Source organism: Sitophilus oryzae, unplaced genomic scaffold (assembly GCF_002938485.1).
Source record: "Sitophilus oryzae breed Bouriz unplaced genomic scaffold, Soryzae_2.0 scaffold_1356_pilon_pilon, whole genome shotgun sequence".
In the NCBI taxonomy this organism is placed as follows: Eukaryota; Metazoa; Arthropoda; class Insecta; order Coleoptera; family Curculionidae; genus Sitophilus; species Sitophilus oryzae.
In genome coordinates this window covers 1,407,969-1,418,125 of record NW_022146011.1, presented here as the reverse complement: position 1 = coordinate 1,418,125, position 10,157 = coordinate 1,407,969, and positions in this window count along the sequence as shown.

The window sequence follows — 10,157 nt, the reverse complement described above, 5'->3', positions numbered from 1 at the left end:
CAAAAACCAGTATCTGAGACGGCTCCACAGAGGCCAGCTCTCCATCCTCCACATCAGCCGTACTAAAGTTCATGGCACGAATGGTCGTCATCTCGGCGCACTTAGTGATACGGTTCTGGTGTTTCCCCATTTTCCCCGCAGAATCTGCATTTGCCGTTGTTCCTCAGCTTCGGCCTACTGAGGTGTTCGTTGAGGAGACCCCGTGGATAAACCGAAGATTGTTTTTACTTAAATCAAAGAAAATCTTTGATTTTTCTCGGTCGTAAGTACTGAGGAACTTTTTCGAGTGTCTTAGACAGTTGGACTCCCGTTCCAGGTTATGAATGGAGTCTTCCAGGTTCCTCAGTTCCGCCTTTAGTTGGATTCCTCTTGGAAAACAGAACGGTTCTGGTTCAGTTGGTGGAGTGTTCGCTCCTTTTCTAGCTAGATCATTTGCTTTTTCATTGCCTTCTATCCCTTTGGTGAGCGGGCACCCAGACTAGGAGGACTTTATTTTCTTTGCCTATTTCTGAGAAGCCATTTCTGTAAAAAACACGGGTTCTACCCCGGCTTTCGCAATCTTGTATCATACGAATCTCAACTAGCAGAATTTAGCATAACACCCTTAAAGGAAAGGAGGGCAGTTCAATGATGTATCGTTTGTATTTAGTATATTATTCACCAATGTGTTCCTGTGCCGGATCTACTTGGACTTATTTATTATGTAGTACCTGATTGTAAGAAAAGGCATGTATTTTTTAAGATCTCGTTGGTTAGTTCACCATTAAACAGGTGCCTAGAGGCGGTGAATAAGTTTGCCCTAGATCACCCTGATTTTGACTTCATCTGTGATAAGAATAAAAAGATAATCTTCAACTATTTTATTAAGTCTCGTTGTTAAGTGGTAGAGTTCTTCTTTCTTATTATTTACTGTAGGTATTGTCTTTTGTATTTTTTTTAATTTGGTATTTACTGTACTGTTGTCATGGGAATATTATTCTGTTATAAGTGCAGTCTAAATAAATGATTTTGATTTATAATTTGTTCAGCTTCTCTAGGCATTCTTTGGCCAACTTCCAATTGATGGTTACTGAGTTGATTGCGTTTAGTGCTGCTTGACTATCGGATAAGATGGCTATTTCCTGTTTTCGATAGTTCTTATCTAGAGATATACCTACTGTGCAGCTATTCCAAAATGAAAAAAAAACTATTACAGTATTAGGTACTAGACTATTTTTACCTCGTAGAATTCCCTTAATGCTAGCGACGAAATATCGACTAAGTTTATAAGTTTAGCAAAAAACTTTGGTTCATTCAAGATCTACCATTGGTGCCATTCCACAAATTCCTTACCAATGATTTGAATCATTTTCGGTATTTCACCGAATTACAGAAAATTTATACCTATTATTCTTCTTATCACGCCCTCTCCTGCCGAAGGTTGGCGATCCAAATGGCAATTGTGGCTCTGGAAACTGCAGCCCGGAAGATTTCCGCAGACGAGCGTTCAAACCATCTCCTCAAATCTTTTAGCCATGAGTTCTGGCGTCTTCCTACTGATCTTTTCCCTTGCACTTTGCCCTCTATTATGAGGCACAGTATTTTGTATCTACCACCTCTCATCACATGACCCAGGTATTGCATTTTTCTTTCCTTGGTGGTGTTCAGTATCTCTTTTTGTTTCTGCATGCGCTGGAGTACTTCATCGTTGGTGATCCATTTGTACCCATGAGATTCGCAGCATCCGTCTGTATACATACATTTCAAAGGCTTCTATTCTCTTTTCGGTCTGCGAATCCAGTGTCCAGCTCTCACATCCATAGAGTAACACAGAGAAGACGTAGCATCTGGCCATTCGAGTTCTGAGTTCCGCACTGAGGTCTCGTCTTGTAAAAAATGATTTCATTCTCACGAAGATTTTTCTCGCTTGCTCGATTCTTGAAAATATTTCTCTTTTCGGGCCGCACTGACTATTGATGTTAGCTTCTAAATATCCTAAATACTACCTGATACCTATTATACACAGGTCTTATTCTTCAGAAGATTTAAATATACGCTGGTTACTTGGAAAACCTTAGCCTTTAATATATCCATAATCGATGTTAACGGAATCCACAATTTTTTAGCTGACATTTCCTACCCATTTGTTGTTGAAATATGGATGATCTCCTGTTGATATGTAGTTATTTTTACTCCTTACATTCATACATACATACTCATACTGCCATTACTCGCCGACGAGTATTGGACACGCAACAGAAGATGGTCAACGCAAGGCGTTTTCTTTCACGAGCTTTTCTGTGACTGAAAAGCCCGATACGTGATGTTATCTCTCTTCCGCACTCCGGACATTCAAAAATTTCATTACTTTGTTGCCTCTTTACTATTTGGTTGCCGTTGTTAACTGAGTTTACAATTCTTCTCAATCCACTTATCTCCTTTAAGTTTTCCTGGAAAATATTCTTGTACCTTTTGAGTTGTCCACCCGGTTTCCTCTTACCGTCTACAAGTTCACTGTAAAGAAGAAATTTTTATTAGGCGGTGTTCTTGCATCCTGCATACGCGACCAGCTCATCTTAAGCGGGATTTAGTAACCATGACTTCGACGCTTTCGCAGCTGGATTTTTCAAGGACCGATACGTTTGAGACATGGTGGAACCATTTGATTCTTCAAAAGTTGTCTAAGGTGTCTCTGTTGCAACTTGTTTAATGCGTTCGTGTGTCGGCGGTACGGTACCCTGGTTTCGCTTCCATATACCATGGTGGGGATTATTATTTCTCGGTACACTGCAAGTTTCGTTTTTGTTAACCAAACCATGTTTTTTAATTTCCGGAATACTCTTGAGATGCTGCTAATCCTGTGCTGAATTTCATAGTCGATATTGGCCTTTTCCGAAATCAAACTGCCGAGGTAATTCCACTACATATTCTAATTCCAGTTTTTCAAAAAATTTTGGTCCACTATTGGTGCCAATCTACAAATTACCAATTATTTTAATTTTTCTGTATTTTACAGAACTACAGAAAATATATACCTACACAGGTCTTATACATCAAAAGATTTAAATATACGCTGGTTACTTTGATAAACCTTAGCCTTTAATATATCCATAATCGATGTTAACTGAATCCACAATTTTTTTAGCTGAAATTTACTACCCATTTGTTGTTGAAAAATGGTTGATCTCCTGTTGATATGTAGTTATTTTTACTCCTTTCTAATAGAGTAACATCAAAAATATCGTCCTTAGTCCTGTACGCAGAATATCCTGTTAATCTGTTAAGTTTTATTTTATGATGAAAAAAAAAACATACTTTTTGTGTATCCCCATTTAAAAAGATAGTCTATAGTCTAGGTAGAATATCCTGTTAACTTTGACTGCTACGTTTTATTACACCTTTTTATTTTTTTTATCTAGATTTTTATTTTGTGAAGATAAAAAATACCTTTCGTGTAAACCTTCTATTGAACTGGACCTACCAATATATTCGTTGGAAATTATTATTTCTTCACCAAAGAAAGCTTTTACACTAAATAGGATATTTCTATTCCATAGAAATTTTAATATTTGTTATTCAGTAAACAAGGTAATGATGTAGAATGAATGGGAGGGGGGGGGTATCACCACGACCTTAAAGATCTATTGTGTCCCCCTTGCGTACCTTGAGTTATAACTTATAACACATATCACACATGAGGCTTTCCTGTTGTAGGGGCTACAATAAGGGTATCTCTTTCTCTGTTGCCTCCTTGGATTTGAGGTCAATTCCTATTGTGAGGACTTGACCTCCTCATTCGAGTTGATGACTCGCCATCTCGATGTCCTTACATTAGAGTTCTGAGCCTGGATATGGCTCAGCAGGTAGGTGGTGTCTTTCCTTTGCTCCTGGGGAGAAAGACCGTGACAGTTGGTAATTAGGCACTACTTTGGTAGTGCTATGGTGAATATATCCAATATTTTTAGTGCTTCCTCGTACTAATTTTCCTATTTACTTGCAAAATGTATCCAGTTGCGATGTTAACTTCATGCCAAGATGCTTACTAATTTTTAACTTTTCCTTATCATAGAATATTCTACTATTCGACCGATTCTAACAATTCTCCTTAGCAATGATTTTTTTACTTTTTTCTACTTTATTACATAAAATATCCTGCACCAAAGGAAGCTTTCAGTTCAACAGTTGGATCCAGCAAAAAATTAGTACTTACTTCACTTTTTTATTTTCTATAGTTATAAAGCTGCTTACAAATCTTCAATTTTTAATAGCGTATATTTTAATCCAACCGATACTGTCGATCTTGATATCAATCTCTTGACAATATACCTATCATAATTTCCTTTTTTTCAAACTAATTACACAAAATATGTATATACATACACATTCACCTTTTAAAAAAAAATCAGCAGAAATATTCTACTTATTTGTTGTCCTTCTTATCCTCCTGGTTGATGGAAAAAGTCTGCTTCATCAAACAACTTAATACAATAGAATGTATTCTTGTACTATACCCCCTATTGCTGACCTGTTTCTTGTCTAAGAAACTTTTCAAATTGTACTATGGATAAGCTGGAGATCTTTATTGTGTGATCCTGATAGGTACCTTTCTTATGTAAAATCCCCGTTATTTTGTTACAGTAGAATACAATGAAGCTTCTTCGAGATATTGTTTCAAGCTTTCTTTTAGTTCATAGAAGCTTTTTAGTTCATAGAACAATATATGAAGATTTTGGAAATCAATATATAAAGCTTATAACTTGCCAGTAGCTGTTTTTAATGATTTTTTTTAACTATAAGGTATACAGTTGACTCCAGAGTTTCCAACAGTTACACTCTTCTGAGGAGATCATTTACCATCCTGATTCCTGATGCAATGTTTCGTTGTCAATTGTTCGACGATCAGAATCCAATGCACGAAAATAGAATTTTATCAATTTGGCTAAGGAACCAAGGACTTAATACAGAAAATGCAGAATCATAGAGCAGAGCGATGCTGGTAAATATTTACTTTTATGTAAAATCCGTTTTACTATCCGCTAGATTTTTGCATTTCAACTTTTTTGATTTAATAAATTAAAACACAACGCTCAATGGAACGAAATATGGCTGGGAATAACGAAGAAAAGCCGTAAAAGAATAGAGTGGATACGACAAAGACACAGGTAGTAGAATGTAGAACGTTTAGGAGGGGAGTTAATCACCGCGACCTTATAGATCTATTGTATGTTCCCCTTTCTTGAGTTATAACTCATCATACAGTCTCAGGGCTTTAAGAAAAGCCAGTATCTGATACGGCTCCACAGAGGCCAGCTCTCCAACCTCGACATCAGACGTACCAAGGTTCATGGCACGTCGTCTCGGCGCACTCAGTGAAAAGGTGTTCTGGTGTTTCCCCATTTTCCCCACAAAATCTGCATTCGCCGTTGTTTCTCAGTTTCAGCCTACTGAGGTGTTCGTTGAGGAGACAGTGTCCTGTTAGAAACCCCGTGACAATTCGAAGATTGTTTTTACTTAAATCAAGGAAAACCTTTGATTTTTCTCGGTCATAAGTTCTAAGGAACTTTTTCGAGTGTCTTAGACCGTTGGAGGACACCCATTCCAAGTTACGGATGGAGTCTTCCAGATTCTTCAGTTCCGCTTTCAGTTGGTTCTGGTCGAGTTAGTGGAGTGTTCGCTCCTTTTCGAGCTCGATCATTTGCTTTTTCATTGCCTTCTATCCCTTGGTGAGCAGGCACCCAGAGTAGGAGGACTTTATTTTCTTTGCCTAATTTGTTGAGCTTCTCTAGGCATTCTTTGACCAACTTCGAATTGATGGTTACTGAGTTGATCGCGTTAAGTGCTGCTTGACTATCGGATAGGATGGCAATTTCCTGTTTTCTCAAAGTTGTAAATTCTTGGTATGTCATCCACTGGGAGTTGGAGAAGTGGAATTTTCTTTTTGAGGGTGTTCCAAGCCCCTGACCTGAAAATTCTCCCAGTACTGTTTCCGTCAGTAACCATTCTAATCATTGTCGCATTGGCATAACTACCGACGACAATGTGCAGTGGTGTTAGGTCTAGAATGACCTCCATTGCTGCTGTTGGACATGTTCTCATGGCACCTGTGATGCAGATACATGCCAGTCTCTGTACTTTGCACAGGTTTTGCCTTGCTGTACGTTGCTCCAGTTTTGTATACCAAGCAACACTGCTCCATAAGTAATCATGGGAAGACACAGGTAATACATGTCATCTACAAAATCAAATCCCTCAAGTGGCAATGGGCAGAACACCTGGCAAGAAAGACGGACAACAGATGGACTACAAAAATTACAGCATGGTATCCACGAGGAACTAAGAGACCTAGAAGAAGACCACACCTTTGATGGGACCATGGTATTAGGAAATTAGCAGGGATTACTTGGGCCCGCATAGTCAACAATGCCCTGCTAGAAAGAGAGTATCTAAATATGTGAGGGAGGCTACACCATAATTGGAAATGGTTGAATAAGTTGAAAATGATGATGATGGTGATAATAGTATCCATATTACTTTTTTAATATTAAGGTACTTACCTTTATGTGATAAACCTTTGATATTTTTCATAAATTTAAAGAAATAACAAAATTGTTTTCTATTTTAAGTTCCATTTTCCTTTAACAAACTTTAAGTTTCGTTTTTTTTTAATTTAAGAAATTACCTAATCTATTTTATTGCTGTCCTATTATACCATTTGTTTTTAATATTATACTTTACTAATGATAATTTATTTTTCTTTTTTCTACCATTCCTATAAAAACATTTTTTCAACTATTGATGTTTTTTTTGCATTTTTGATACAATATTTCGTCTGAATTTTCATCGATTCTAGTGGAGGATTTGGAGAGCATTCTTTGAGAATGATCTGTGTAGATACTTACCTCTTCATAATAATCATAATACTTTCTTAAATTAATGTATTAACACACAATTTTAATCTAATTTTACTACTTGCCCTTACAAAATCCGCGAAAAAAAATTCTTTCCTTTCTTTTACTATGTTCCCATTCAGCAATTTAATTTGGGTACATTCATATCCATATTATTTTTTTCTATTTTAGGTACTTACTTTTATGTAAGGTCCTCCTTTGATATTCTGTCTAAACTTTAACTCCCATTTTATTTATGTTATTAAATTACTCCATTTTTGTCCTATTCTACCATTTGTTTCCAATAACATACTTTACCAATGTTTATTTATTTTCCTATTTACATACAGACGTAATTCATCCATTAATTCGATTTTTCTTTTGCATTTTTCACGTATACAATTTTTTTGTATTTCTTATATATCCTCCTACCAATTAGTAACAAGTATGCACACGTTCGTGAAATTTCCTTCTCACCATATCACCATGAAATAGGGTCCTTAGAACATTTACTTTTAACACAATAAACCTACTTATAGGCACAAACATGTTTTTTTATTATTTTTAGTTCGTGTAATAGTATTAATCTGAAAATTCAGGAACACCTAGAAGTATTTTTATTTAGATTTTACCACCATTGTTTCTATTATATTTTTTAAATACACAAAGTATTGCCTTGGGTATCATTGAGATATATGCCTTCAAGATACTCCTTATAAACTTTGATGAATATGATGTTAACTTGGGGACAAATCCTATAGACTTTTTATATTGTAATTTAAATATTGCAGATCTTATGAACTGATGTTCTCTTCCATAATATATTCCATTTTCTATGAGACTTCCAATGGAACACCAAAATATTTTCATCTTTTTAAAACCAAATGTTGATTAAATATACAGATTTTACTTGAAGATTTTGTTTATAGAAAGTGCTTAGAGCTTCTTTAATTAATTTAATCTTTTATGGAGAACATTTTATTTAATTTAAACAACATAAAAACTCAATTATGTTCTATTAAAAGAAACTCTAATACATTAAATCCTTGTGGTGATGATAACTTATGCCTTTGACCATACTGCGCCTATATATTTCCAACTTTTTTTTATACAGTTACATCCTACAGATATCAGATTTCCATTTTGTAATATATCTTTTAACTTCTGGCTGCAAATGCACATCAAGACATCCTAAGGTTCATGCTTTCTTTTTCAGTAATTTTCTCCTTTGTTTTGATATGATTTCAAAATAATTTTACAATAATTTGAAGCACAATGTATATTATGTATGATTTACAAAAGAATGACAGAAAAAAAATAGTTCATAACTATAGTCAAGACGATTTAACAAATAATTGATACTAATACAAAGAGAATTACATTTTAGTAAAACAAATTATTAAGAAAAGTTATCGACTAAATGTCAATCTAATTACTACTTACGTTTTTAACAAAATCATATGTAAGAATACCATAAATTTCCACTTTAGTACGGACTATCAATGTTCTAAGGTCTATCAGTCGACTAATCTAACAGCTCTATAAGATCACTAAAAAAATACAGCTCTTGAATTGATTTTGATATAGATGTTGTTGACCAAATGATCTCTCTGTATTCCTTTTGAACATATTTTCCATTCTTAAGGTGGACCTGGTTTCTTCTTTTAGTTATTAATTTTCTTGAAGTGGCACTTTGCCGAAATATGCCCTTTCTTCTTACAAGTGTAGCAGATCGGGGCGTGCCTGCATTCAACTGTGATGTGTCCAATTTTCTTGCAAGTGTGGCACCTAACCAACTTTTCCTTACGTTCGATTCTCGATTTCGGAGGGTGATAATCCAGTGAAGGTGGCTCGATGTGCAAAAACTCGTCCCCAGCATACGACTGTACCACTTCCCTCTGTTCGATATGAACTGGAATCTCGTTTTCGGGAAACTTGGCCAGATACTCCGAATACAAAGCTTCCGGCGATATAAAATTGAACGATTTTATATTTTGCTTCATGAAGGGATTGCTTAGACCGTCGATCAGGCAAGATACGGCGTTTTCGCCGCTGATCTTGCAAGCCTCGCACAAGTAAACCTTGCTGAAGTAGTACTGGGTGATTGTTTCTTCGGACGTCTTGTCCCGACCCACCAGCAGCCTTAGGGTACTGGCAAATTCAACATTGTCTGGGAATGTTTTCGTTATCAGAAGTTTCAATTCGGGCCAGGTGAAATCGTAGTTGCAAACCGTCTTGAACCAAGCCTTCATTATACCAGTCATTTTATCCCGGGTGAATTGGATTATGGTTTTTTCGTTGTATCCCCGCTTAAGACACTCCTCGTGCACCCTGTTCAGCCACATAGACGTCGTGAATTTGGTGTTACTCGGTATAAGTTCGGGAAAGTCCTTTGACGACCGGGAAGATTTATTCTCCCTCTTTGGAGACTTATTATTGGTTTCTACTAGTTTCTCAACCAGTTTTTCCAAACGTTTTATTCGTTCGTTAGCGGTTTCCATGTGTTCAGACTGTCGGACGTACGGTTCTATACGGGGTGGATGGGGGGCTTCAGGCTGTCTTTCTGTTCGTTCCTCGTGCTTGAACGAGTTGAAATTGATCGAGGAGGGATCTAGAATAATATCACCGCCGCCGGTGTCTCCAAACCCGATGTTTCTCGTAAGATCGATGAAATTTCCGTCGAAAGCTCGATTGTTCGAGTTGTTTTCGTTGGAAAAACGCTGCGGCTGTTTCTTTTTCTCCTTGTGCTCTTCGAATTTGTTCCCGAAAAAGTCGTGGTCGCGCTCCTTAGATCGGCGCCGCGGAGGAGATCTATCCCCTTTTCTACCATCTCTAGAAAACTGCCTGTCGATGTCCTCCTCTCGTACGCGTATAACCCTGTCCCGCGATCTGGAACGCATACGGTTGCGGGGATTCGGTTCCTCCCACAAATGTACGTTGGATTTCCTGCCCCTTTCCTCGAAATTTAACGGGGGGTTCCTAGATAAAGGACTTACTGAACGCGGGCGATTTTTTCGTGGCGGCGATCCTCGCCGGATGAACCTAGGAGGCGAGTTTCGTCTCATCATGCTGCCGTTCCAATGTTACAACGTCGAGTTTCTTAATTTTGGTCACTATTACAACTCCGGACGTTTTAAGCTTACACGAAAATTAGTAATAAACGATTAAAATCGATAAAAACTACCGACTATCTACCGACTCTATAAATCCAACTCGACACCATCAAAAAATTTGACAGAATGACAGAACTGACAATTATCAAGAGCTAGTTATTAAAAATAATTAATTTTG